The sequence below is a fragment of the Ictidomys tridecemlineatus genome, unplaced genomic scaffold (assembly GCF_052094955.1).
Source record: "Ictidomys tridecemlineatus isolate mIctTri1 unplaced genomic scaffold, mIctTri1.hap1 Scaffold_52, whole genome shotgun sequence".
In the NCBI taxonomy this organism is placed as follows: Eukaryota; Metazoa; Chordata; class Mammalia; order Rodentia; family Sciuridae; genus Ictidomys; species Ictidomys tridecemlineatus.
The window spans coordinates 1,569,593-1,593,986 of record NW_027523416.1 but is presented as its reverse complement, the minus strand read 5'-3'; the positions used below and the strand labels follow the sequence as shown (position 1 = coordinate 1,593,986).

At 38.1% G+C, this 24,394-nt stretch overlaps 1 long non-coding RNA gene across 1 annotated transcript; it reads left to right on the top strand.

Moving 5' to 3' along the window:
* Nucleotides 1-1,438: 1,438 nt before the first annotated feature.
* LOC144373882 (uncharacterized) lies at nt 1,439-23,328 on the top strand. The gene is made up of 2 exons (XR_013433448.1): nt 1,439-1,727; nt 22,858-23,328. It is a non-coding gene; the product is annotated as an uncharacterized LOC144373882 (long non-coding RNA).
* Nucleotides 23,329-24,394: the final 1,066 nt, after the last annotated feature.

Here is a 24,394-nt window from a genome sequence, read left to right as displayed (position 1 = left end):
GGGATGGACCTGGACCTACCCTTTCCTGGGCTCCATACAGGTTTGTGAGGCTGATCTGGGCAGAGCCTGAGTTCCAACAGGTGTCTGCCAGTGTGGGGACGTGGTCCTGGGCCAGACTTGAGCTCGGTGCAGGTCTCCCAGTTGAGGGATGGACACTGGCCTACCCTGTGTCTGGCCTCCTGCCCAGGTCAGCGGGGGCAGATCTGGACTGTACATGAGCTCTGGTTGGTGTCTGCAGGTGAGTAGAAGCATTCTGGGCTGGGCCTGAGCATCCCACTGCAGCTCCAGTGCATCTGGGAAGGGCCTGAGCTCCGGTGGGTATCTCTGGACCTTTATTTTATTCATTTGTTCATAGAAGGTACTGAGAGTCAAACCCAGTGCCTCACACGTGGGAGACAAAGGTTCTATCACTGAGTCACAACCTCAGCCCTATTTGCTTCTTGTTGACCTTTAATCATACCATATTTTTGTTCTATATCATTTTTTTCATGCATGAATTTGAATTTTAATAAATAGCTATTATTTGATATCACCAGCAATGCTTCCCAAGCTGGCCCCAAATCAGACCTTGATCCTCAGCAGGATTACATCCCACACATCCACATCGCCTCTGGCATAGGTGTGAAAGAGAGATAACTAAGACATGGTCCATGACTCTCAAGTTTTGGGAAAAATTGCTTTGAAGAGGTAAAGGGTAAGGCAACACTTGACAGAGATCTGCAGAATTTAGAGCAGGTATGTTTTTGAATAAGATTTATGTATTGATAGTTTGTTTATTTCCTTTTTGCTGATGTTGATTTATTTGTAATTTGTTTTTCATTTTTCTTTTTGGAACAGGGATCCAACCCAAGGCTTTGGGAATGAGAGGCAAGCACTTTGCGGCTTTGCCATTGATCGCTTCCCAGGCCATTCATTCATTGTCAGCGTGGGAATTTGGGGCTGATTCTATGAATGAATCTACTATGAATATTAAAAAGAGACTGACCAATGGCATTAGTATGTGTCCCACCCAATCAGCATAACTTTGGACCAATAGCATTGGTACTTTTTTCAAGTCCTAATTAGCATAAGTTTGGACCAATAGCAGTGGTACTTCCTTCAAGTCCTAATTAGCATAAGTTTGGACCAATAGCATTGGACCAAGTGCTATATAAACCCCTTGGAGGCTGTTCTGCGAAGAGAAGCTGCCAGGCCATCCAGATTGCTTCGCCGGAGCCTCGCCGGAGCCGAGCCTCGCCGGAGCCGAGCCTCGCCGGAGCCGAGCCTCGCCGGAGCCGAGCCTCGCCGGAGCCGAGCCTCGCCGGAGCCGAGCCTCGCCGGAGCCGAGCCTCGCCTCGCCTCGCGGAGCCTCGCCGGAGCCTCGCCGGAGCCGAGCCGGAGCCGAGCCTCGCCTCGCCGGAGCCGAGCCTCGCCTCGCCGGAGCCTCGCCGGAGCCTCGCCGGAGCCTCGCCTCGCCGGAGCCTCGCCGGAGCCTCGCCTCGCCGGAGCCTCGAGGAAGTTCCAGCCTGCTTTGTTTCCCGGAGATGGTTCCTCGACTTTGTAGAGACTGCTGAAAGAAGAAGAAATGGTTGAGGATCTGCGGGGGTCTGCTGCAGCCCTGCGTGGAATGGCCCGCCTTGAAGAGCTAGGACTCCTCTCTGCTGCCCAGGCCTCCCTGCCCCTCGCGGGCAGCGCCCTACCTGCCAGCAGAAGCCATGGAGCTTCGTCTTCGAACTGCGGTTTCAAAGGTATTGTTATATTTTAGATAATTAGTCTAAATATTGAAATTTGTTAATTTTAATTTCCAATAGTGAAGATTGTGAGATTTATAAAGAATAGAAAATTATTTCCCACAGTTCTGGAGGTAAGAAGCCAGAAAAAGTCTGTCCCAATAGTTGAGTCATCATTTGGCAGAAAAGTGGGAGAGAGTATACCCACTCTTAAAAGCCCTTTTACTTTCCATTCATTTGATGTTGATTTGAATGTTATTAGATATGATTTTATTAATTTTCACTTATTGGTTGTTTAAATTATAAAATCCGTTTTAAAGATTTTTTTTAAGTTGTTAATGGACTGTTTATTTTATTTTGTTTATATGCGGTACTGAGAATTAAACCCGGTTCCTCACACATACTAGGCAAGTGCTCTACCACTGAGCCACAACCCTGGCGTTTTTTTGGTGTTAAGTTTTGTGAGTTCTGCATATATCCTAGGGATTAATGCTCTGAGGTGCATGTGGGGAAGATTTTCTCCCATTCTGTAGGCTCTCTTCACATTATTGATTGTGTCCTTTGCTGAGAATATACTTTTTAGTTTGAATCTATCCTGTTTATTAATTATTGAATTTACTTCTTGAAATGTAGGAGTCTCCTTAAGGAAGTCAGGTCTTAGGCTGTCATAGTCAAGATGTGGGCCTACTTTTTCTTCTATTAGGCACAGGTAGTCTGTTCTAGTGCCTAAATTTTGATTCATTTTCAATTGAGTTTTGTCAAGAGTGAGAGAGAGGGCTTTACTTTCTTTTTTGTTTTATGTGGCTTTACAATTTTCCCTGCACCACTTGTTGAATAGACTTTTTAAATTTAATGTATGTTTTTGGTGCCTTTGTCTAGTATGATATAACGGTATTTTGTGAGTTTGTCTCTGTGTCTTCTGTTCTGTACCGTTTATTGGTCTCTGTGTTGTTTTGGTGCCAATGCAATGCTGTTTTTTGTTACCGTGGCTCTGTAGTACAGTTTAAGCTATACTATCATGGTGTGTCTTACTTCACTCTTCTTGCTAAGTATTGCTTTGGCTATTCTGAATCTCTTATTTTTCCACATGAATTTCATGGTTGCTTTTTCTAGTTCTGTGAAGAATTGTCTTTGGGATTTTAATGAATTCCATTAAAATTTATCCCCAAGCACAAATTAGTTAAAACTGAAAAAGAATCCCAGTTCACTATGGACCTGACAGCTATCTGGTCACTGGTGTCTGTTGAGCCAGCTACTATCTCCTGCACACTGGGTGGTGGCTAAGCTGAGGTTACTTGTTGCATTTCGGTGTTAATGGTGTCTTAGAGTTGAGTCTACTCTGCATGTTGGTGCTGACTTCTAGATTCAGGCACACTTTTGCCACCACACAACCTGGGATACTTTTCTGGTTTTTTTAAACTTAATTGTGTCTGAAAATTTCTTTGGGTCCTTTAACCACTTTGCTTGATCAACGTCTGTGTGCTAGGCACTACACTAGGTGTGGAGTACAGAGTGAATAGGCCAAGTCCTTGCCATGGCACTCAATGAAGTTTGTAGGATAATCATAGCATCTATATCTACCTCAATGTTACTGTGAAAGTTAGAAGACGGTATGTCAATAACTGCAGTGCTGAGGACTGTAATATTGTTGAGGAAATTCACAGACGATTTCATCAGGCACCACCTTGTTTTTGTCTGGGAAGTCAGAGCAATATAAAGTTGTTACTTTTTCTGTAATAAAAACAGACATTGTTTTATTAGTTACACATGACAGTACAATTCTGTTGACAATTCGTACATTTGAATCAAATGGGGTATAATTTCTCATTTTTCTGATTGTACAGGTTGCAGACTCACATTGGTCATACACTCACCTATATATACATACAGCAATAATGTCTATTTTATTCTGCTGCCCTTCCTATCCCCCCTTCCCCCCTCCCCTGAAATCTCTCTACCCCATCTAATGTGATATACTTCCTTTTTTTTTCTCCTCACAACATTATACATGTATTCTGTATAGTGATGAGGATCTCCTTCCATCTTCCGTGCAATTCCCCTTCTTCCTCTTTTTCTCTTCCATCTCTCTTTCCTATTTAGTGGTAACCTTCTTAATGCTCTTCCTCCCTAACCCATTTTGAGTCACATCCCTTATATCAGAGAAGACATTCGGCATTTGTTTTTTTAGGGATTGGCTAACTTCACTTAGCATAATCTGCTCTAATGCCAACTATTTCCCTGTTAATGCCATGATATTGTTATTTTTAGTGCTGAGTAATATTCCATTGTGTATAAATGCCACATTTTTTTATCCATTCATCTATTGAAGGGCATCTAGTTTGGTTCCACAGTCTAGCTACTGTGAATTGTGCTGCTATAAACATTGTGGCTGTGTCCCTGTAGTATTCTCTTTTTAGGTCTTTTGGCTATAGTCCGAGAAGGGGAATAGCTTGGTCAAATGGTGTTTCCATTCCCAGCTTTCCAAGGAATCTCCATACTGCTTTCCAAATTGGCTGCACCAATTTGCAGTTCCACCAGCAATGCATGAGTGTACCTTTTTTCCCACATCCTCCCCAGCACTTATTGTTGCTTGACTTCATAATGGCTGTTATTCTTATTGAAATGAGATGGTATCTTAGAGTAGTTTTGATTTGCATTTTTCTATTTGCTAGAGATGGTGAGCATTTTTCATGTATTTGTTGATTGATTGTATATCCTCTTCTCAGAAGTATCTTTTCAGGTCCTTGGCCCATTTGTTGATTGGTTAATTTAATTTTTGTTGTTGTTTTAAATGTTTGAGTTCTTCCTATACTCTAGAGATTAGAGCTCTATCTGATGTGAGGGGTAAAAATTTGTTTCCAGGATGTAGGCTCCCTATTCTCACATTATTTCTCTTGCTGAGAAAAAAACTTTTTAGGTTGAATTCATCCCATTTTTTGATTCTTGTGCTTTAGGTGTCTTATTAAGGAATTTGGGGCCTGCCCCCACATGAGAAAAATAGACATTTAACACAGTTTATATCTGAAACCTGTGAACTTCAGGGATCCCTGTGGGTTGCCTGTCTCCAGGTCAGACACACAGTTCTGTGCTTACTCAGTACAGGTTTGGAGACCCTTGAAGCTTCTCCTATAACCATGAGAGCCAGTGCTTCATAGTCTGGCAAATTCCGAGTCTCCAGCTCACATAGATGACATATCCCTATGGTGCTGACTTCCCCCCAATCAGTTCATCTCCTGCCTTCACATACTCACTGGCTGCCATTTAGCTGGAAGGCCCTGTTCCATGATGGGAATGTTCTAGACTTTGCCTTAATTGTTCAGAGCTCTTGGAGAGGGGCCTGGCCTTTCCTAATCCCCAGAACACTGTGTCCTCTTCATGGTCCTGTTATTACTGGCTGTGAGTGTGCTTTTTGCAGATGGTGGTGTACTGCAAGCTCATACCACATTCATTTTGTGTCCTCTCCTTATAGCACTTAGCAAGGTGCTGAGAGTTGGTCTGAAAAATGACCCAAAACTTCATGACCATATGGTTAGGAAAACCTAGGGGCTGGAGGCAATGATAGTCTGGAGAGAAACCAATTCCTCCTAGGGAAACACATGCACAATCAAACTTCATTTTAGTAAAACAACATCCTGCACACTAAAACCAAGTAATTCTGGATGGATTTCAGAGAGTTAAAAAAATGAAGGGAAAACAGAAGTAGAACATAAAATTGAATAGTTTTTCAATTTCTGCTTGGGATCCGGTTGTCACTGTCAGATCACACTGTGCTCTAGCTGGGGATCATGAATATATCACATGAAGTGAGAGATGTAGAAACACATATTCAGTTATTTGTCTTGTTGTGACACAGCACATTTCCTTAGTCTTTTATGAGGGAAAAATTACACATTTCCTTTAAATATTGCTCCTAATGAATGCTATGCTAAGGCTGTTCTGCCTCAGCCAATAAAGACCTGGGCTTTGTTCAGAGGGACCCAGATTTTTAGAAAAAGGCTAAGCAGCAGAGAGAGAGACACATATCAAATCAGTTGTCAGAACAGGACTCCACCATGACTGTAAATATTGAGCAATCACTTCTGGTTCTGTGATTTAGTATTTGTGCTGCCTCTGCATCTGGTGGTCTCTAACTGATAAGCTGGCTTTTGACATTGGCCTGCATGAGGACACCACAGGTGAAGACTTGGGGATGGTGGTGGAGAGCCTGGCTGGGGTTGGGTTGGACCATTGTGTGAGATGCCATGGAAGATGCATTAGACCAATACCTGGTGGGTAGAATCAGGAAAAAGTGCTTTCTTCTTGACATTGATAGAGGGAAGGAAGTCTGAATTTTTCCTAATGGCAATCCCCAGGTAATTAGTTGGATATTCAAACTAGGTTTCAAACTCTACTCTTTCATGAGTTTGGAGGGGAAAACTAGTACTTACTATTTAGCTTACTGGGTGTTAACTATCATAGTGTGCACTGGTTAGTTTATAAAATATCACTGCATATCTCTCATTTTAATCAGATTTTAAGTATACACATGTAAAGTCCTCAATGTCAACATACAAACAAAAAATAGAAAATGAGAACCTCCTTCATTTCTCTGACCATAGGCCATTGTGCTGAATTTAATATCTGTTAAGGAGATACGCATTTCCATATTTTTGAAACAAATATAGGTATATATTAACATACTTACACTTTTGGAAAGTCAAAATAAGAGAACTCTTCTCAGTTCTCTGAGGATTTAGACTTAATTGATAAACCTCTATGCAGTATGGATCTTATCTCAGAACCACATTTAAATAAATAAATAAAATTAAGGCTCATTGGCAAATAAATAAATGAAAACCAATAGCATACATTTTCTGGAATGCTATTGCACAGTAAAGTGGTGAGTATTGATAACATTTAGATATGGTATATTTCAACAAGGTGGAAGAAAAGATCCCACATGTTTTCACCATATAAAAAGGGGAAATGTTTAAGGAGGTGGGTGTCTTTAACCTGATATAAACATTGTACCTTATTTGGTGTATCAAATCATCACATGGTACTCTCTAAATACATAGAATTTTTACATTTTATATATCAGCGACAAATTTAAAATATTTTCCATATTCTCTGAAGTTTTGTAAACAAAACATGATTAAAAAGTTATTTATTAATAAATAACTTCTGAGAATCCTAGGCACTCTCATTTCATTTTCCATAGGCTCAGTAATACTTCTGTATTTTCTCTAGGCTTTTGGTATTCTCATCTAATATATTTTGGCACACTGTTAAATGAAATTAAAGTCAAGGTTGCTCTTCAGCAGACATATAAGACAGGTTCTGGAGATTGTGTTCCTATGATAAGATGTTAAGATGATACAGTAAGTCCCTTCCCCTGCATCAGATCCCTTGTGATACTCTGCACCCCCATAGATCTACTTTTACTGAATTACTGGATTATTTATTGTATTTTTGTCTGCTTCTCTTCATCAGAATGGCACCCACAAGGCAGGTGACTATTTTTCTTGTTTATTGATGTATCATAAGCTACTGTGAAACAGTGGTTGGCAAATAAATAGGGGTTACAGTATAAATGGTTGTGTGAGTGAATGCAAAACTAACTACAACTCTAAAATGTGGATCTGGTGAATAAAGATAAGGAATTCTGCCAGGTGACCTGCAAGTAAGAGACATTGTGTAAGGAAAGCGTCATGAAGCACAGGCTACATATTGATGCTAAGGATGCTTCAGAAATATTACTGGATTAGTCTTCATTGACTCATGCAAAATTAACTTTAACAGGAGATTTTCTACCTCAGGGGCAAGTCTTTTGGGATAAAGGTCAAGGCAAGGTGTAGATCCCTATCTGAGCTACTCTTTTCTTTGGCTCTGAATGTAGATTTAAATGAAGAAGTACATGGAAAAGTAAATCCCCTTTTCTTAACAAATAAGATAACTGGGAATCAGCAGTTTCTTAAAGCAAACTTTTTTGCTTTCCCCCTTTTCCCAAAGCAGCAGATTTCTGGTCTCACCAATCAACTAACCATGTGAGTTGGGGGAGGAGGCATCTGCATTTGTCACTGGGATCAGTTCCCTCACTCCCAGGGCAGGTGGCTACAGACTCCCCAGTCCCCACCCTGTAACAACTGAAGCTTCAGACAGCCTTCCTTCCAAGAGCACCTTCCCAGTGGGTGATCTGGTGACACAGGGGAACCAGGACTCTTCTGGGGTCTAGACTGACAGTTTCCCTGGACCAGGTAAATGCTGCCTGCTGGGCCCTGGCCAGGCATCCTCAGCTAATGAGATAACAGAAACAAAGTTACAGTCCCCTGTCAGGGACAAGAATGAAGGCCAGGGGAACTGGGGCTGTTATTGCTGCAAAGCAGATTTCTCTGACATCTCCCTGCATTTTTCTGTTTTTCCCCAGTGGTGACCAATAACATCCTAGGCTGAAAGAGTTTTGTATTGTCTGGTTGTGCAACAAAGAAAGGAGAAACAGAGGCCTGACCTTGTGTCTCCTATTTATTTCTTCAAGAAAAATTCTCTTGTTCTGCAAGGGATAGAATCCAGGGCCTCACATATGCCAGGCAAGTACTGTGCCCCTGAGCTCCACCCCGGTGCCATCTTCTCTTTCTTTATGCTCCATTCAGTAGTCAGCAGCTGTGCTGGTTCTTACTTCCAGTGCATCCAGAACCTGGCCTCCACTCCATGCCTCCATTGCTCTGGCCTCCCTGGTCAAGCTGTGGCCTCTCCTGGTGCCTGGGATGACCCCATTGGGCTCTTGGCTTCTCCACCTCTAGATTTCTATCTGTAGGAAAAGACCAGTGGAGGGTATACTTCCAATCCTTTCCTTTTTAAATGAAGCACTGCCACTACTAAAGTTTGAATCTGGAATGATCCCTACAGGCCCAGGTGAGAAAGCTTTGATCACAGCCACAGGTGCTATTGGGAGGAAGTGGGATCTTTAAGGGGGAGGCTAGTGGGGAGCTTCCTGTTAAGGGCCTCCTTTCATGGGACTGAGGAATCCTGGTCTCTTAATTTCCCACTCTCTGCTTCCCAGCCACCATTAAGTGAGTCACTTGCCACCATGCACTGCCAGGGTGATATGTGGTTTCACCCCAGGTCCAAGAACAACAGGGCAACCAACCACGGAGTGAAGCCTGCAAAAGTCAGCCAGAACATACCTGTGTCTTTTAAAGCTGATTACCTCATATATTTGTCACAGTAATGGAAGGCAATGAAAGTACAAAGCAGGGGAGGGGACCACAGAGAAAAAAAGTGTAACTTAGTGAAAAATTATGTGGAACACCCTAGAACCAAGTCAAGAACAGCACCTTGTCAGCATCCCACATGGCTGCATCCTAGCCCTAGTCCCTCCTTCCTCTGGAAGTAACCAGCACCAGGGCACACAAGCTCAAGGGCTAAGACAGACACCCCATACACCACTTGGTATGTCTTTGTGCAGTTCTTGGTTTGCAGGTTCTCCGCCCTGTGTGTCTTTTCCTTGGTCTCTTTGTTATAGTGGCAGGCCCTGGGATCCATGGACGTCCTCACATCTGGATTTTGCTAATTCATATTTAGAATATTGTACACATCTTTCTTTCTCTTTCTTCCATATCTCTTGCAAAATGGCAGCTGGATGTAGAGACCTGTTCAGAGTAATCTGTGATGCTGAAAAAAGTTCTGAATTTTAAAGTAGATATTGGGACCTGAGGCAAATAACATTAAAAACAAGATCATGATGCTAATGTCCACCAATTGAAGCTCACCAGGCTGTCACCTGTGGTCAGAGTCAGTTTACCTAGATTTCTGGTGGCTCCACAGCCACACAGAAGCATTTCAGAAAGAAACATGGAGCAGTGACCCTTAGAAGATTCTGTCTTTTATTCAATGACTCCACGATGTGAGTCAGGACAGGGGCAAGAAGTGAGGCAGCTTGGTGATTGAGCATCTTCAATCACTTTTGTACTTTTGTCTCAGGGGTGGGAAGATTACTGGAGAGTCACAGTCCATGTTGGTAAAGAGGTTGCTCGCTAAATGGCCATTTCCCCTTGTTCTGGGCAAACCTGGGGTAGGTAATGCTTGGTAAGAAAAAGGTTGGCTCAGTAATTTCTGTTGCCTCAGAGTCAGTCTCCACATAGTTTTTGATATGACCACCATGTGGTCCTGCCTGAGGTTTTCGTTCTATTAGGAGTGCTTTTGTTGACTTGTGGAGATCATGGACGAGCCACCTATTATCAGGAAGGCCATTTCCCTTTCTCAGTTCCTTTCAGGGTTTAGATGAAAACAGCACTGACTTCTACCCATATAAAAGAGAAATTGATCCAAATTTCCAGGTTTTCTTGTGTCTAGTCAATTTACACATTAGTATAGATTTTTTTTTACAAAGGCCCTTGTTCCCATGTAAACAAGTGCTCCACACATTACCCCAAGGCTGTGCTAAATACCACCATATATCCAAAGTAAAATGATGTTTGAAGTAAGCCATACATCTTTGTTTCAAAAAAAATATTAGTACAACGAATACGTGTAAACAGGGATTGAAGTTGATTCAGCAGAGTAAAACTTGTCCACTGCCACCTATAATCCCATTTAGCAAGAAGTATGTGCACACAATATCACATAGATGGTAACAATGCAAAGGATGGCCAGAACCAGCATTATGAAGTCATAGACATAATAGATGTGAAAATGAAATATATTTCAATAAAGATAGAGACAAAAGGTAAAATACTTGCCAGGCAAACAATAACTGCAGGCTACATAAAATATTTTTTCTCCAGTATAGGACAGGGCACAGCATTGGCACAACAAAGGAAGTTGGGCTGACCTAACAAATTTCAGCCAAGTATTATACCAATAAGATTTAGATTTTTGTTCCAAAAGGAATGGCTCTTGAAGCATGGTAATAAATAAATATAAAATTGAAGAAGGCCTGCAGCACACTGAAGCTGGGATAAGGAATGCCCCAGTGAACATCTGTTTTATCCATCTCCTTTCTCCTTGTCTAGCATACAGACTTCCTCCAAAATAATCATTCATTGGTGATGTTGCAGCATGGAAAATATATAAATCTTCTATCATTGCAATAATAATAACAATGAGAAACACAGGAAATATCTGAAATCCAGAACCAAGTAGAGAGGAAAATATTAGCTGGTGTCTTGATGATCTAAATACATCTCCATGCACCTGTTTCTATCCATATCCATCTCCTAAGTCTATCCATGTCAGCCATTTCTTCATTACTGAACCAGACATAATCTTTCCTTAAGTTCTCATTAAAATCATTGAAACTAAGCCTATCAAGAAGATCACCATCCTGAAGGAGTTGAAAATTAAAAACCAATGAATCCCCTGTTGAAAAAAGGATGGATCACAAGATATTTGTGCAATCGTTCTTCAAATTTTACATCTGAATTTTTCCATTTTACCAAATATGACATCTGTATTTTGGTATTGGGAACAGTTTCACATTTCCTCCAACAATTAAATTTTCATTAAAATCTATTTCAAGCTTTTTGTAGCTCCAAAGATAACAAACTTCTACATTTTCATCTGCTTCACCAATAATACCCCATATTGCTAAATCAACTATATACATCTGGTACCAGTAGTGAATTTTGATAGCATAAACAAAGGCTTCTCTTTTCTTTATCAAAATCAATTTCACAGTAACTGGCTGGCATCACATCATCTTTAAATTTAATATCTAGACCACTAAATTCCATTTCAACTCCTTGAAATGTTTCTCCTAGAGCTTCATGGTAATGACTGTTACTTTTTTTGACCCCACACAGATTAGAAGTGAAAAGTACTTATATGTTTCGAGGCAATTTTGGAAGGGTCCAGCAGTTTTCATCCATAAGACAACTTCTTCTGTATCTTGAAACTGACTTTCCTGCCTTGCTCCACTTCACCATTCTGAAAACCATCCAGTCCTAAGTGAAAGCCACTCCTAGAATCCTTAACATCCAATCTTGAATGTGAAAATGCAATTAAACCACCGATCAACTTTAGACCAAATGCAAGAGATTGTTTTGGGGCCAGGCCTTCCACTGGGAAACTGGAGGCTTTAAGGTCAGAAGGGGCCTAAAAGACTACCAGATGGAGCCTCTGCTGGGAACATGTGTTGATGCTCCTCTGCCTGGGCCCTGGGCAGCAGCAGCAGCAGTACAGCAGAAGCTGACAGGCCAGGAGCGCCCTACAGAGGCCTCATCCTGAGCGCTCATGCCTGACTGGCCCATCAATTGCTCTGCCTCTGGTGCTTGTGCGGCAGTGATTCACATCCACAGGGCACTGGCAGACTCAAGGCCTGGGCCCAGCCGCTCCGCTGATGCCCCTGCCTTAACAGCTCCTGTGCCGCCCTCCTGATCCTGCCAGCCTCTTTCTCTGACTCAGCCACAACAGCATTGTGCAGATTTAAGTGAGTTTTTGAAAAATGCTTATCCCACCCCCAAAAGATAAAAAATTCATAGGGACAAGGATATCACTTGTTCTCAATTTGAATCTCCCACACACCAGGCATAGAGCTTGCCAAAGGTGACTATTCTATATTTTTTGAAAGAATATATAAATAAATTTCTTTCAAATAGGTGAAATAAAAAGTAAATGAAGAGCTAATGAGTTGAGTGGAGTCAAGGAAGTAATTTTAAGAATGCTGTAGAGGGAGGGGTTGACAAAAGACTGAAGACTGGACCATGCACCCTGATTGACAGCCTGTTGGATCCTAGTGCCCCACAGTGCCCAGGAGCTGATCAAGGATAGGAAGCATTCATCACAAGACCTGATGGGGAGTCTTTCCCTGATTGTGTAGTTGGCTACGATCTATTAGCTTACTTTGGATTCTAGTTCCATACTGTGTATATAGTAATTGTGTGACAAGCCAGAGACCATCTGTCACACAATTACTATATGTGCAAAGACTGGTTTTCAGACTGGATGGTTTTCAGTATGTGCAAAGCATGTGAGCATTAAATAAAGGCTGTTTTCATTTCTTCAGCTCCCTGTGCAGTTCTTTAGCATAATAGAAGATAGATAAGGAAAGCAGACAAACAGACATTTTAAAGCAGATTTTCAGAGTGGTCATCAATATATCATTATTGTAATTCTTCAAAGTTCTTGGTATTTTTTAATTGTATATCCATCAGGAACAAATCTAAGCTTATTTGTCTAAGGTAAGGAATTAAGGAATTTGTTTTTGCCTCTTATTTACTAAACTTTTTTAAAAGTCCTCAAGTTTTTAGAAAACATTTATTCACATGTCAGGCTTGATGTTGGGGTTACTAAGATAAAAAAATTGATTTTTATCCCCAGGAAGTTCATTGTACATTGGAAATAGAGATGCACAAACCATGCATTTCTTTACACTGTGATAAGTAATATAATAGAGGTATTCACACAACGTATAAAATTGCAAACAAAGGCTAGAGGCTTTTTATTTAGCTTCAAAATTGACTTTGGCAAAGAAGATTTTGTAAGGCAACTGTAAGAGTTTCTTTGTTTGAAGGAAAAGAAAATAGGAATCAGAGGTGTGTGTGTGTGTGTGTGTGTGTGTGTGTGTGTGTGTGTGTGTGTGTGTGCAGTGTCTTCATGGGGGGGTATAATTGGTATTTCAAGTGTGTTCAAAGCATGTGAAAAGTCATTAAGATTTCATATAGCAGTTTCTCACTTTTCATTCTATATAGCATTTCTGTTTAGTAATCATTGATGAGATGCTGTGGCAGACAAACTGGGGCCATAATGACTCCTAAGGATAACGTGAACCCACTGGATTTTATTCAGAACTGTTTCTTAGCTTTTCTTTTTCCTTTCATCTTTCTTTCTTTACACCACATACTCTTGTTCAATATTCACAAAAAGAATATGGCCTCCTTTAAAAGATTTTGACAATTCTAAATAAACATTATAAAACAATTATGATTTCGTTGATAATATTTTCCCAGTTACTCTATGGTGAATGATTTATTTAATTAAAGATGTCACCCTCCTTTTACCAAACCCCCCCCCAACTCTTAGATGAAATTGTTATATGATTTCTTTGCAGTCACTGTGTTGAAAATAAAAGATTTAGGATCAGTGTGGTTAGTGGATAGATAATTTTCAGAATGAACTTAGGGGATCTGTTAGGAGTTTACTGTGTACTTCACGTAAAAATGATAAATGCCTGAATTGAAATAGTAGTGGTAAGAGCAGAGAGAGCAGGGTTGGTATGGGAGATACTTAAAGAGGTTGGATCAATAGGACTGGGTCAAAATTTGAATGTGGGTTGGAAAAGATAGAAATGTTCAAGTTGACTGCCCAGGTTCTGACTCAGCCTTTTGGGTAGAAGGTGACCATATTACAGTGTGTTGAAGGGTTAGGTTCAGAAATAAGAGAGGAAAAATTCTGAGTGTACCTGGGAATCTATTGATTTAGAGATGGATAATGTATAAAGTATATGGACATATTGACTTTAGCTCAAGAGAGAGATCTGATAGGCAAACAAAGATTTGAAGCTCATTGCTGAACAGACAGTAGTTGAAGTTACAGGATTGACTAAAATGTTCCAGGACAAAGTTAACTGGGATCATAAGAAGAAAATCCCATATTTACAGGGAGGAGGAAAAATAAAACCTGAAGGATACTAAACAGAATATCAGTGTAGTAGGAATTAAAGAAAATTATCAGAATCTTGGGAGATGATAGAGAAAATAATTTTAAGATTTTAAGATTATTCAAGAAGAAGGAGTCAATGTTAAAAGTGATTAAGAAGTCAAGGGGGTTAACCTCTACAATTATCCATTTAATTTTGATGTTAAAAAAGCATAATGGCCATCATGAGGTGGCATTTTAATTTTTTTCTTTTAAAAAAGTGATTTCATTTAGAAAGAGAAAACAGAACGAAACCAAAAGCATACTGATCACAAAAACATCTACTTAATTTTCTAAATGTTACAAAACCAATTGATCATTTTTATGAAAAGGAAGAGAAATGGGTGTATTTTATTTGCCACTTCCATATCATTATTTCAGTAAATTGTTGATTTTAGTAAATCCATATTACTAAAAATGACAAAACTGCCTTCTCAAATCTCTTTTTTTTTAGGACATCAGCTGTATTTTCTTCATTATGTTAAGGTATAATTCAGAATGTTATTTTCTAACATATTATTAACAATTCTAGATTCATGTCACAGGGGTTATAGTTTGAAATTTTTCATCAAACTATTAATTCATTTTAAAGCAACAGCAACCAAACCTTGTAGCATCTCTTATGTGATTCACCAAATTAATCAGCAATTAAAAACATCAAGGAAAATGTATTCCCAGAGTGAGAATCTGCTCTTTGATTCAGGTCTTCAAGTTTAACTTCTAAGTATGGGAGACAACATATACAAAGTTCAAATCTGGTGTCAATGAAGACAGGAAAGAGGAAGAAACTATAAAGTTTCTCCTCTATTCCCTAACAATATCTGGTAAACAACAGGTCAACAAGTATTTCAAATTAATGTGAACACAAAGCTCAAAATAGCTTTGGCAATACAGGAGAGCAGAGAAAGCACTCAACTGTATGCCAAGGACAAAAAATCAGATGAGAGGGTACAGGTGAAAAAACTGGCAGCAGGAGTAACATTTTGGGATGAGGAAGGAAAGAGATGCTTCCCTGGATTTGCCCACATTCTGAAGCAGGATTGTGTGAGTTATGCTTCCTAGATTTGTAGCATTTACAACATGCATGGCTAGTAACTCTGGAGATGTTAAATCAATTATGTATTTAATCCCAGGTCTCAATAAATTATTTCCTCAATAAATAATCTCTTCAATTAACTAAAGAAGATTCCAAGAATACATAGCATTTCCTATGTGAGGGTATCCTTTGTGAATAAATACATGTCTTCTTATTTCTTTGGTCTCTGTTCACCCAAAGGGCAGAGACAAGACAGCTAAAATGGGATTTATTCTCTCAATAAATTTAGCATTGAGTCTTTAGCCTTCAGAACATCTACAGAGCAATGGAATTATCTAATTCATATTAGGAGGGACAGAAGATTGTGTCTCTCTAGAGTCAGAGAGGCACTCTAGATACTTCAGAAAATTATAAGCAGAGAACTTTCCAAAATCTCCTATGAAGCTATATCTGGTAAATGTAATTTACTTTCTAATTGACTTAAAATATTTTCAATTGGGAAATGAATTAGAATGTATATCTAAATATTTCAATAATCTAGCACAATGCATGACTTTAAGACTTGGAAAATCACAGCACATGTCAATATAAGCACATGGACACACACATGATTTGTATATTTCATTTAGGATATGACATAAGGAAATGCAAGATTAAATTCTGACATGGAACATTGTCAAGTCTTCATGAAATTACATGCAGTTGAAGAGATTTAGAAAAGGCTTCATGTCTTACTTGATGTGCATAAATAATTTTTGAAAGAACTGCAAAAAGATACATTGTAAAAGAGGCATAGCTCTAGAAAGTTTATTAAACCAATGATAGCCAAAGGATGCCAACAAAGGAAAAGTATTTCGATTTCTGTGATCCTAAAAAACATCCTAGTTATTATTAGAAATAATAAAACATTATTTCATAAGATTGATTTCCAGTTTTCCAAATGTGAGAGCTGTTGGGAACAAATTAAAAAGCATTAGAAAGTGCATCAAAATCTCTGTTTGGAATGAATAAAATTGACACTAGAGATGTTGAGGCAGTTTCTTAGCTCCTGCTTGTGAAACCCTGGCCACATATGGGTGACTCCTTTCTGACACCCAGCTCCTATCTATTATTCAACCAGATTCATAGGTTGTATGCTAGCTAGAAAATAACCCTTCCCTTGCTCCACTTAACCAAAATCTTACATGTTTTCAGGTTGTTTCTGAAATGTCACCTGCTTCATAAAGCCTTTTCTAAATCTCTTCAACTGAACGTAATCTCTCCATCCACCGCCCTTGTAAAGAATCTCACTCCTCACCTTGTGACATCCATTTGTATTATTGCCCACACTCTTTTTCAACTTCCTAGAAGGAACACAGTTTCTTGTTGAGATATGTATTCTTTGTCCCCTTAAACCAACATCAGATAGATGGATAAAAAGACAACTGATGCTCAAATATTTTATTTTTAATTCAATTAAATTACAGAGAGGAAAAGCAGGCAGGTATAAAAGGATTTTAAAGGACAGACAGAAGACACTTTGGCCAAAATGTTGTTTATCAGAAGTGTGCAAATGGGCCTAAATAGAAGGTATCCTGCCAGTCTATGGATGGACGAATTCTCTTTTGTCCACACATGTTTTTAATTTTTCACTCTTATCACCATGGCTTGTTTATTATATTTGTGTCTTACTCATTTGCTTCCTACAGTTGATTTTCACAATGGTCATGTGCCAGTTGGCTAGAGCATGAAATGTTTCTTTGTGGAAGTCAAAAGTGGTACAATTACAAGGTCATCTTATCTCTGCACTTTTAATCAACCATTTAATTCATCCTGATATTTGACTTTTGTGTACTTCCAACTCATGAACATAATTTTACTTCTGACTTTAGATCCCAATTTAGAAATGTCAGCTCTGAGTTTTGAGTATTATTCTTCTTGGCTCTCCTCACTCTGACTCTTACAACCTTGGCATCCTCCTTTGTAAGATCATTTTAAGCATTTTTTATTGGATTAAATGTAAAGAAGAGCCAGGGCATGGTATAGAAGACAGTATTTGTGATTGCTTTTCAGTATTACTTAAGTTTTGAATTTTTTTTGTCATCTAGCTCTTCCCCTTTAGTTTGTCAGATGGCTATTTCTGTGCTAAGTGGTTCTGAAGTCTTTGTTAGGGACAGTTCTGTTTCTATAATGATCCCTTAAATCAAGTGCAATATAGAACATTCAAAGATGTGTTTTTATCTTCTTCAATTACTCATTCACTCCAAATTCCAATATACAGTATATAAGTAAAACTTCACAGAATTAGTTAAAAGTCTTTACGTGATTAATTTCAAAGTACATGTAAATTTATTTCCGTGGAATATCAAGATTAAAAAGATGATATTCTAGAAGGTAATATTGTGGTCCTAAAATAAACTTTGTATATTCTGAGATAGTCTATACCATAGCTTTCAAAAAAATTTTAAAAATGTGAATTGAATTAAGATTCAAAATACATTTTTGGAGGAGTAAATTATGCATTTAAAAACCATTATATGTCTGCAGTAGAAAGGATGTGCATAACATTAATTTATTTTAAAATTTGAGTAAGTAAATTAATTTAATTTTGAAATAGTTCTAATCTTATAATTTTGAAAATAATTTCTAAAATTAATTATATTCTCTGAAATAAGTTTCACTGTAATTCCTTTCTCTCCTTGTTTATTTTCCCATTCCCCTCACAACCTCTTATATTACAGTAGGTGGGGTAGAGAGAGAAGATGGGAGGGGAGGGGAGGGGGGATAGTAGAGGATAGGAAAGGTAGCAGAATACAACATTTACTAATAGGGCATTATGTAAAAATATGGATGTGTAACCGATATGATTCTGCAATCTGTATTTGGGGTAAAATTGGGAGTTCATAACCAACTTGAATCTAATGTAAGAAATATGATATGTCAAGAGCTTTGTAATGTTTTGAACAACTAATAAAAAAGTTTCACTTTATAGAAATACTGAATTTCATTTTCTCTAAATGTACTCTAAAAATAATCTCACAATTTCCAATTCAAATTGATTGAATTTAATATGCCATCTTAAATTTGTTTGCAATTCCCGGTACAAATAGGAAAAGTCAACTATTCGTTTATCCAGATTATCAGTATTGTTTGAAAATGCATGAAATATTTACTTATGTTCTCTTTTTACTGCTGATAAATTTCTCTTTGGAGGAGTATGGAAGTTAATAATACGTTCTCACTTTAGGAAAAATAAAAGATAAGAATCTATGCTTATTTAATGCTTATTATGTGCACTTTATAAGTAGTCTGACAATTACCTTTTGAGGTTTTTGAGATTCTGAGTTTTTCTTCCTTCCTTTCTTTCTTTCTTTCTTCTTTTTTTTTTTTGCATTTAGTAGGGTTTGAAGAAGAAAAATACTAAGAAGTTAAGTAACTAAGGTGGAAACATTCTAAACAAGTCAAAGGTCAATTATTTAAATTAAAGTTCACAGGTTATCACAACACAAAATAAGCAAAGAAAATATAGTAAGTTATTATTATTTGGAGATATAAAATACATACTAGATATTGGCAATTAAAAACAGGTAAAATGCATACTTTTAATGTGTGTTCATCTTTTTAAATGTAAGTTAAAAACATAAGAGTCTCATAGAATCACTTAAAAACAGCAAATCACATAAAAATAGAAAAACCTGTTAAAATTTGATTTAGCATTAATTTCAGGGTAATAGAATACAGGTTATTTTCATTCTTTTATTTACTCTAAATTTCTGACTATGACTATTTCTCAGGGTGTTTTCTTTTCTTTCAACCCCTCCCTCCAATCCCTGCCAGTACTAGGGATTGAATCCAGGTACATCTCCTGCCCTTTTCCTGTTTTGTTTTGTTAAAGATAAGGTACAGGATCTTGCTAAATTGCTGAGACTAGCCTCAAACTTGTAATCCTCCTGCTTTAGCTTCCCAAGTCTCTGATCTCAGTTTTGTTTAACACCAACAATATATTTTGCTGGGAATGTTGCTCAGTAGTAGAACACTTGCCTAGCATTTGTGAAGCCCTGGTTCCAACTCCAGTACTACAAAAGGAAAGAAGGAAGGAAGAAAAGAAAAAACAATATATTGTTTTAGAATCATAGATACATATACACATAATAATATGAACTCATTATTAAATAAAAATATGAACTCAGATTTGAAACATAAGGTTATATTCTTTTTACTACTATCAAAGGCTGACTACCTAAATCTAAGAAAAGCTTTCAAATACTTTTGTTGGTGTTTGGGTGTCTGTGAGTGAGAGAGAGGGAGGGAGGGGGAGAAAGAGGGAAGGGTGGGAAGCACACAAGCTCTCCTGTCAGAGAGCCTCTGTTTACCTTTAGCTGTTCTCTGTGTAGGCAACCTTCATGATAATTACTTTTTGTGCAGATGGGAAAATCCTTCCTAAATTGCATGTAACATTTTTTTTCTTTTTGAGTTCTATTGGTTGTTATTGAAGATTCATTAGAACATTTGGAATTACCTTCAGAGCAATTAAAAATTTAGAGTTCCAGGGAAATCTGACTATAAATACTCTTGAAATAGCTGGGCTAGTTGAACTTATGGTGAGGTTAATATTCAGCATTAGGAGATTTGACTGTTTCTGTTTAAATGGCAAATTTAGCTAAAGTCCATTTTAGAGAGTTCCAAGTTAAATCAATGATGTACACAAAAGAACCTGGAAAAAATAAAGTATTCCACTTGAACGGCAGACTAAGGATAGTAATTAGAGATCACAGGCCCAACCACCAACTAGTAAGATTGTATTACAAAAGACAAAATCAGCAGTAAAAGAAAATAAAGCCAGGAGTCCAGGTCAAAGTCAGGTTTGACAAAGGTTATAAATCAAAACAAATAGCATCAGAGTTTAAGGAGAGGTGGACCAGCAGCAAATGAGTGGTAAACCTAAGTTGTTGCATGTGGGTGTTGACTCTGATTCTCTTCCTTCCCTGTTTCTCTCCTTCCCTTCCTCCTTTCTCTTCCTTTTTTCCACTTCCTTCCTCCATTTTCTTCCTTTTCCAACAATCATCTCTCCTACATGCACTGTTTAAAGTGTCTATTATAATTATGAATACGTTTGTTCCCTGTCCTCACAGTGTTCTCAGACTATGTGTGTTGAGACCATAGGTTAATATTTGTCTTTGTTTAATTTATCTTGAATATTCATCTGCAGTGTTTTGGTTTTGTTCAATCTAAAATATGAATCTAATGCTGAACACATGGCCTGTGCTGTGGAAAGTTATGGGCTTTGGGGCAGAAACCCCACCCTTGACCTTCAAACTGAAATGAACATTCTATGCAATGTAGTGTCTATAGCTACTGATCTTGTAGAGTTCACTTGTAACAGTGGTGCAAAAAGCCTTGGATAATAGCCCCATGTTGACTTGGTGATAAAACCAGAGAAATTCATGATGAAACTTCAAGGAAGAGGGATCATTTTTCTTACAAGATAAATGAGTTCTTGTTATCATAAGAAACACGGGTGAAATTTTACAATTTTACAAAACACACTTGCCCACTGCTGTAATAGTATGGAGTTTGATATCAAATCCAGACTTGGAAAAAATAGGAACACAGGCTTAAAATATGTTATATTTCAAGTGGAAATTCATAACAGCTGCATAAGGGATATGATATTGCCTTTTAGCGAGCTAATTTCGTCCCAATTTTAATAGTGACCAAAGGTCAGTCCTTTTGGATTGTGTGCAGAACACATTTGTAAGTTAGCTGTTATAAATCATCCTTATGTTAAGTGGAAGGCAACTGCAACACAAGTCTACGTATTAAATCAAAAGTGTCTTTTACAATGTGGGATGGAGAAGCAAATGTTTATAGTAACAGTCTCTTAAGTGCTTGATGAAATAGAAAGGTAACTTTGCTACTTTTGTGTTGGACAGGATTTATGTAAAAGAAAGTTTTTTTGTAGAGGATACCAAACCATGCAGAACAATTCTCATTTTGATGTGGACATATGTGCTGTCTGTTTCTGTGTCAATCTTTCTATCTTAAAACCACATTTTAGAAAGTATTAGCTGTGTCCTGAATGTCCCTAATGGATTAGATTTAGAGAGGGCTTGTTGGAACATTGGATCATTTCTGATTGATCAGTTAGAGGGACTGAAATACAGCTAGTGCCACAGCTGACAGCAGCACAGACACTAAAAGTAGGTGATTGGTGTTGATGGATGGATAGAACTTGGGATTCATTACAAATTTCAAATGGGATCCAGAGAAGTATTTCTGGTAAAATGATAGTGAAAGGATATGGCAATGGGAATATAAATTGGTATAATCTTTTTGACTTGCAAACTATTAATAAAAATTACATATGCTTTAATATTTTTTATGTATGACAAACTATGCTGTTTATACATATAATTTAATAACAATTATTTATGATGTGTCAGGAGTCTTAGAAATGTTATTTTTCCTTTTCTAGTATTTCTATATCTAGGACTATATACTATATAATAATCAATATCCATAAAAGAATTAAGTAATAAGGTATTTGCTTCATTTTAGTCTTTTAGAATGCATTTCCAAGTAATCTACAATAAGTATACATTCAATTTATAATTAAGATAATAAGCTTAATTTTTTTCTGGCTCAATGTGATTCCTGACTTCTCTTCAGGAAGATTTCCTTCACATGGCTCCCTGCCCAACTACCTTGTCATTCAGATACCCTGCCTGTCTGAAAATAAAATCTTTGTGCTACTTTTTGAATCTTCAGAGTAGACTGGGTTTTTTGTAGACTTAGAAGATTTTAGTTTATTCTTCTTAGGAATTCAGCCCCCACCATAGTCAACTATTGATTATGGAACCTCCTTATCTGAATATAATCTGGGATGGAGATGTAAATCATTCCATTCTACCTTCATTTGCTCACTGACACCCTGGATGACTTTATACTTTCCTGAAGGAATTCTGTTAGGACTTTCTAGTAATATATTTAATGTCCCAAAACTTGGGGATGTCAAGGGGGTACATCAAGTGGGCCTCATCTCTCAGAGACTTGGCTCCATCTCACTACATATATGTCTGTCTCCACTGAGGACTTTGCTAGTAAAACAGGCTACCAGAATGTTCTCCTAAGAATCCCTAGGACACCTTGGTAAATTGAAAGTAAGGGGTTTGGGCATTAAAGGTAGTTTCTCTAAGAGATGTTGGTACAGTGTAGGGAACTCAAGAAATAGTTGATGAAGAAAAGAATGCTACCTCTAGTATTCCCAGTCAGATACCCTGCCTGTCTGAAAATAACTATAGTTTTCAATATACAAATGAGTGTTTCAGATAATAAGTAGGATGTGGGTATGACATAAAATACAGAGATCACTTTGTAGAGGATTTCACAGGATAAATGTCCCATCTTGGGACAAATATTCATATTAATAAGGAATATTAAAGAGTACAGTTTATAGTATGATATATGTGAACATGGAGGTCAATTGTTTTTTTGGTTTTTTTTTTCTTTTTTTTGCCTAAGGATCCTAAGAGCTAAAATTTTTATGGCCCTGAACTTCTGTTGAACTGTAGTAGGTTGAATAATTCCTGCACCAAATATCAAGTCCTAAGCTCTGGAATTTTTATATTTTAACCTTATTTGGAAAAAAGGGTCATTTGCAGATGGACTAAATTTTGAGATGAAAAGATTACCTTGGATTACCTGGGTGGACTCTAATACTGTCGCAAGAGTCCTTATCAAATAGAGGCAGAGGGAGATTCCATGCAGACCTACCAACAAGAAGCCAAACAGAAGAGGAGGCAGTGGTCTGATGATAGAGGCAAAGATTGGAATGATGAGCTCCCAAGCCAAGATGTGCTGGGAGTCACCAGAGGTGGAAGAAGTGAATCAGGACACCAGGGACTTGGGGACTGTAGCCTGTGACATGTTGATTTATGACATCTTCATTTCAGAACTGTAAGGAAATAAATTTCAGTGATTTTAAGCAAAGAAGTTTGTGGTAGTTTGTTTCATGGCAGCCCTGACAAATAAATACAGTGATTAAAATAACACTTACATTAGAGAACATCCTCAGTGTGATTGGCTATGATGAAGTCCTTCTAAACAGTATGCTTGTAATTCGATGAGAGGTAAAATCAGTATTGAAGAGCAGGTCTGCAGAGGTGGTAGGTTAGCAGAACAGAGGTAAGAGCACTTGCTGTCATAAGGCCACAGGGGAGGAGAGTGATGGGGAAGCACGTGAGGGAGGGGCTCTTCCCTAGGTACCTGTCTCTCATTTAGTCATATTCCACTGAACCACCCAAAGGAGATGGTTTTCTGGTTACTGTGCTAGGTGGGAACTGGGGCCATAGTCTGGCATTATTTATCCAAATTCTGCATTACTCTTTAAAATAATATGGATTATGGTAAACAGGATTTATGGTATAGTTTGTCAACATGGAGACCATTACAAAGGAAATTTCTAGACTAAGTGTTCTAGACCTGAAAAACAGATCTTTTTAAAGGAATGGATTAAATTAGTGGCTTGTAAATAAAACAACAACACTAACAAAAAACCTCTGCTGCTTCAAAGCTCGAGACCACCTCCAAAAGCATTCTTTCCTCAAAACTATCTGGTAGATGGCAGACTTGGTAAATTTACATTTGACAGACAAATACAAAACTTTTTCATGTTACACAAAGGCAATGTTATAATCTAGCTGTGAGGCCTTAGCTCAATTGAGGTACTGAGATGTGGGCCAGATGAAGATAATTCAGGGAATACAGCTGCTACAAGAGTCTCAGGGAGCCTTCCCTCAGTTAGCTGAAATCTCAAACGCTTATTGCAAAAGCAAGAGAAATTTGATAATCACCTGGCAGTGGTGACCAGACTTATTCTTGCTAAAATAAGAAAGAGATTGACATACTCTTCAAATGATCAAAAGGGAAATGCAAGAGCTTTCTTTTCAGACTTTCAAGTCACACTGAGTTTGGTCACATAGTGTGTAAGAGGCTCAGCAAAGTCACTTGTTAAAATATATAAAATAAATTTGGGAAATAAAAGGAGAGATTGGAAAGA